This window comes from Arachis stenosperma, chromosome 7, assembly GCF_014773155.1.
Source record: "Arachis stenosperma cultivar V10309 chromosome 7, arast.V10309.gnm1.PFL2, whole genome shotgun sequence".
Lineage (NCBI taxonomy): Eukaryota > Viridiplantae > Streptophyta > Magnoliopsida > Fabales > Fabaceae > Arachis > Arachis stenosperma.
The window spans coordinates 72143950-72149841 of record NC_080383.1 but is presented as its reverse complement, the minus strand read 5'-3'; the positions used below and the strand labels follow the sequence as shown (position 1 = coordinate 72149841).

Sequence of the window (5892 nt, the reverse complement as noted above, 5' to 3'; positions counted from 1 at the left end):
TTTATGTCATTTACTCATTTCTGTACACCCTAGGCTACTAGTTTCTTATAAGTAGGACCTTTTACTATTGTATGGAAATCTTTTGATCACTTTTAGATCTCTAGATCATCTTTGGACATTTTCGTTCTTAGATCATTGGGAGGCTGGCCATTCGGCCATGCCTAGACCTTATGCTTATGTATTTTCAACGGTGGAGTTTCTACACACCATAGATTAAGGTGTGGAGCTCTGCTGTACCTCGAGTATTAATGCAATTACTATTGTTCTTTCATTCAAATTCCGCTTGTTCTTTATCCAAGATATCACTTGTTCTTCAACATGATGAAGGTGATGATTGACGCCCATCACCATTCTCACCCATGAACAAGGTGACTGACAACCATTCTTGTTCTACAAGCATCTGAGGCTTAGTGAATATCTCTTGGATTCCTGATTGCACGATGCATGGTTGATCGCCTGACAACCGAGTGCTGGCCTGACAAACGAGCCAACCATTCCGTGAGATCAGAGTCTTCGTGGTATAGGCAAGAACTGATGGCAGCATTCAAGAGAATCCGGAAGGTCTAACCTTGTCTGTGGTATTCTGAGTAGGATTCAATGATTGAATGACTGTGACGTGCTTCAAACCTGTAACCTACTGGGCGTTAGTGACAAACGCAAAAGAGTTATTCTATTCCGGTAGGGGAGGGAACCACACCGGTGATTGGCAGCACTGTGACAGAGTGTGTGCATTAGCTTTCACTGCGAGGATGGGAGGTAGCTGCTGACAACAGTGAGACCCTATACGAGCTTGCCATGGAAAGGAGTAAGAAGGGTTGGATGAAGACAGTAGGAAAGCAGAGAGACGGAAGGGAAGGCATCTTCATGCGCTTATCTGAAGTTCCTACCAATGAATTACATAAGTATCACTATCTTTATCTTTTATGTTATTTTCGTTCATCACCATATATATCTGAGTTTGCCTGACTAAGATTTACAAGATGACCATAGCTTGCTTCAATACTAACAATCTCCGTGGGATCGACCCTTACTCACGTAAGGTTTATTACTTGGACGACCCAGTGCACTTGCTGGTTAGTTGTGCGAAGTTGTGTAATGCCATGGTATTGGGCTACCACGTTTTTGGAGCCATTACCAGGGATTATGAGAGTTGTGAAAAAGTATAGTTCACAATTTCGCGCACCAAGTTTTTGGCGCCGTTGCCGGGGATTGTTCTAGTTTTGAGCAAGCCTTTGGTAACATCAGTGCCAAGATCCGGCAACAACATCAAATTTTTGGTGTTATTGCCCGGGATTGTTTAGGCTGGACAACTGACGGTTCATCTTGTTGCTTAGATTAGGTATTTATTTTTTTCGAAATTCTTGAAGATGAATTCTAGAGTTTCATGATGATTTGTTGAAATCTGGCTGGCTGAGAAGCCATGTCTAATCTGATTGGACCGAGGTTTCAACTTATCACCACAAGAGCTTGTTGATTCTCATCAATTTTGCTCTTGGAGCAGTGATCTGCTAAGATTTGGCTGACCTTTGGTCATGTCTAGTGTTTTGGACCGAAGCTTTCTTTGAAAGCTTGGCTGGCTGTGAAGCCATGTCTAATTCCTGGACCGGAGTCTTAGACTAGCATTGCACTGATTCCTGGAATTCTCATTAAGATTTTTGATACCTTTTTCCACTTAATTTTCGAAAAACACAAAAAAATTAAAAAATTAAAAAAATCATAAAATTCAAAAATATTTCTTGTTTGAGTCTAGTGTCTCATCCTAAGTTTGGTGTCAATTGCATGCATTCATATGTCTTAGTGATCTTCAAGATGTTCTTGATAATTCACTTGCTCTGATCTTTGAATTCTATTGACTTGAGTATTTTGTGTGTCTCATATGCATTTTCAGTTCATTAGTGTCAGTAGTATACAAACTGCTAAGTTTGGTGTCTTGCATGCATTGTTATTTGATTCTTGTTGCATTTTAATTATTAAAAATCCAAAAATATTTTTAATTTGTGTCTTTTCAAGCCAATGATACAAGGGATTGAAGATTCAGAACACACTGCAGAGGAATTATACAGAAAAAGCTGAGCATTCAAAAATGCCCAGTGAAGAAGGCAGACTGGCGTTTAAACGCCAGCCAGGGCACCTGGTTGGGCGTTTAACGCCCAAAGAGGTAGCATTTTGGGCGTTAAACGCCAGAATGTATACCATTCTGGGCGTTTAACGCCAGGATGGTGCTAGGGGGAAGATTTTGTTTTCAAATCAATTTTTTTTAAGTTTTTCAAAATCAAATCTTTTTCAAATCAAATCTTTTCACTCAAATGTTTTCAAAATTAATTTCTTTCCTTTCAAAGATACTTACTAACAATTAATGATTTGATTGAACATTTTTTGCCTTTTCTGTTAAGGAAGGTTTTATATTTGAATCATATCTTTTCTTGTTAGGCAAGTCACTAATTTTCCAAATCAAATCTTTTAAAATAATTTTCAAAACATATCTTTTAAAATGGTTTTCAAATCATATCTTCTCAATGACATCTTTTTAAGACAATAACCTTTCAATCATTTTTTTTATCATATCTTTTTCAAATTAGTTTTCAATCAAATCTTTTTAGTTTCTAATTTCAAAATCTTTTTCAAAAATCACTTGATTTCTTTTTCACTTTTAATTTTCGAAAATTATCAATCAAATTTTCAAAATGTTTTCAAAATCTTCTAATTGAATTTTCGAAAATCCTCTTCCCTCCTTCTCACATCCTTCTATTTATGGAGTACCACTCCTTCTAAATGCACAATTCGAACCTTATCTAATTAAAGTTCGAATTCTTCTTCTCCTTCTTCTTTCTATTTCTCTTTTCCTCTGACATTTCAAGGAATCTCTATACTGTGACATAGAGGATTCCACATTTTCTTTTTCTCTTCTCTTTCATATGAGCAGGAGCAGAGACAAAGGCATTCTTGTTGAAGCTGATCCTGAACCCGAAAGGACCTTGAAGAGAAAGCTAAGAGAAGCCAAAGCACAACTCTCTTTAGAGGACCTGACCGAATTCTTCAAAGAAGAAGAACCCATGGCAGCCGAAAACAACAACAATGCCAACAATGCAAGGAAGGTGCTGGGTGACTTTACTGCACCTACTCCCGACTTCTATGGGAGAAGCATCTCTATCCCTGCCATTGGAGCAAACAACTTTGAGCTTAAGCCTCAATTAGTTTCTCTAATGCAACAGAATTGCAAGTTCCATGGACTTCCAATGGAAGATCCTCATCAGTTTTTAGCTGAATTCTTGCAAATCTGTGACACAGTCAAGACTAATGGGGTTAACCCTGAGGTCTATAGACTGATGCTATTCCCTTTTGCTGTAAGAGATAGAGCTAGAATATGGTTGGATTCTCAACCTAAAGAAAGCCTGAACTCTTGGGAAAAGCTAGTCAATGCCTTCTTGGCAAAGTTTTTTCCACCACAAAGATGGAGTAAGCTTAGAGTGGAAGTCCAAACCTTCAGACAGAAGGATGGAGAATCCCTCTATGAAGCTTGGGAAAGATACAAACAATTAATCAGAAGATGTCCTTCAGACATGCTTTCTGAATGGAGCATCATAGGTATTTTCTATGATGGTCTCTCTGAACTATCTAAGATGTCCTTGGATAGCTCTGCTGGAGGATCTCTTCATCTGAAGAAGACGCCTGCAGAAGCTCAAGAATTGATTGAAATGGTTGCAAATAACCAATTCATGTACACTTCTGAAAGGAATCCTGTGAACAATGGGACTAGTCAGAAGAAAGGAGTTCTTGAGATTGACACTCTGAATGCCATATTGGCTCAGAACAAGATATTAACTCAACAAGTCAATTTGATTTCTCAAAGTCTGTCTGGAATGCAAAATGCACCAAACAGTACAAAGGATGCTTCATCTGAGGAAGAAGCTTATGATCCTGAGAACCCTTCCATGGAAGAGGTGAATTACCTAGGAGAACCCTATGGAAATACCTACAATTCTTCATGGAGAAATCACCCAAATCTCTCATGGAAGAATCAAGAGAGACCTCAACAAGGTTTCAATAACAATAATGGTGGAAGAAACAGGTTTAGCAATGGCAAGCCTTTTCCATCATCTTCTCAGCAACAGACAGAGAGTTCTAAGCAGAATACCTCTGACTTAGCAACAATGGTCTCTGATCTAATCAAAACCACTCAAAGTTTCATAACTAAAACAAGGTCTTCCATTAGGAATTTGGAAGCACAAGTGGGACAGCTGAGCAAGAAAGTTACTGAACTCCCTCCTAGTACTCTCCCAAGTAATACAGAAGAAAATCCAAAAGGAGAGTGCAAAGCCATAACCATGGCCGAATTTGGAGAGGAAGGAGAGGAAGTGAACGCCACTGAGGAAGACCTCAATGGGCGTGCACTGACCTCCAATGAGTTCCCAAATGAGGAACCATGGGAATCTGAGGCTCAAAATGAGACCATAGAGATTCCATTGGACTTACTTCTGCCTTTCATGAGCTCTGATGAGTATTCTTCCTCTGAAGAGGATGAGTATGTCACTGAAGAGCAAGTTGCTAAATACCTTGGAGCAATCATGAAGCTAAATGACAAGTTATTTGGAAATGAGACTTGGGAGGATGAACCCCCTTTGCTCACCAAAGAACTGGATGACTTGTCTAGACAGAAACTGCCTCAAAAGAGGCAGGATCCTGGGAAGTTTTCTATACCTTGTACCGTAGGCACCATGACCTTCAAGAAGGCTCTGTGTGACTTAGGGTCAAGTGTGAACCTCATGCCTCTCTCTGTAATGGAGAAGCTAGGGATCTTTGAGGTACAAGCTGCAAGAATCTCATTGGAGATGGCAGACAACTCAAGAAAACAAGCTCATGGACTTGTAGAGAATGTTTTGGTGAAGATTGAAGACCATTACATCCCTACTGATTTCATAGTCCTAGAGACTGGGAAGTGCATGGATGAATCCATCATCCTTGGCAGACCCTTCCTAGTCACAGCAAAGGCTGTGATTGATGTTGACAGAGGAGAGTTAATCATTCAAGTGAATGAAAAATCCTTGGTGTTTAAGGCCCAAGGATATCCCTCTGTCATCATGGAGAGGAAGCATGAAGAGCTCCTCTCAAAACAGAGCCAAACAGAGCCCCCACAGTCAAACTCTAAGTTTGGTGTTGGGAGGCTACAACCAAACTCTAAGTTTGGTGTTGAAACCCCACATTCAAACTCTAAGTTTGGTGTTGGGAGGTTTCAACACGGTTTTGAGCATTTCTGAGGCTCCATGAGAGCCCTCTGTCAAGCTAATGACATTAAAGAAGCGCTTGTTGGGAGGCAACCCAATGTTTTATAATTAATTATTTTCTTTTGTTATTTTATCTTTTTTGTAGGTTGATGATCATAAGAAGTCACAAAAACAATGAAAAAAGCAAAAACAGAATGAAAAACAGGAAGAAAAACAGCACACCCTGGAGGAGAAGAAACTGGCGTTCAAACGCCAGTAATGCTAGCTGTTGGGCGTTTAACGCCCAGTCTGGCACCATTCTGGGCGTTTAACGCCAGAAAGGGGCACCAGACTGGCGTTAAACGCCAGTAAAGGGCAAGAACCTGGCGTTAAACGCCAGGAATGGGCACCAGCCCAGCGTTTAACGCCAGAAATGCCTCAAAACGTGATTTTGAGTGCCAATTGGTGCAGGGATGACTTTTCCTTGACACCACAGGATCTGTGGACCCCACAGGACCCCACCACCATTCTCTCTCTTCTTCCCCCATTCACCAATCACCTCAACACCTCTTCCCCAAAAACCCCTCACCTATCAAATCCCATCTTTCTCTTCACCACTCACATCCATCCTTCATAAAACCCCACCAACCTCACCCTTCAAATTCAAACCACTTTCCCTCCCAAACCCACC

The 5892-nt window shown here is 40.4% G+C and overlaps 1 non-coding gene across 1 annotated transcript; it reads right to left on the bottom strand.

Moving 5' to 3' along the window:
- Window positions 1-3458: 3458 nt before the first annotated feature.
- LOC130942490 (small nucleolar RNA R71) lies at window positions 3459-3566 on the bottom strand. The gene has a single exon (XR_009071058.1). It is a non-coding gene; the product is annotated as a small nucleolar RNA R71 (small nucleolar RNA).
- Between the last annotated feature and the right edge of the window lie 2326 nt (window positions 3567-5892).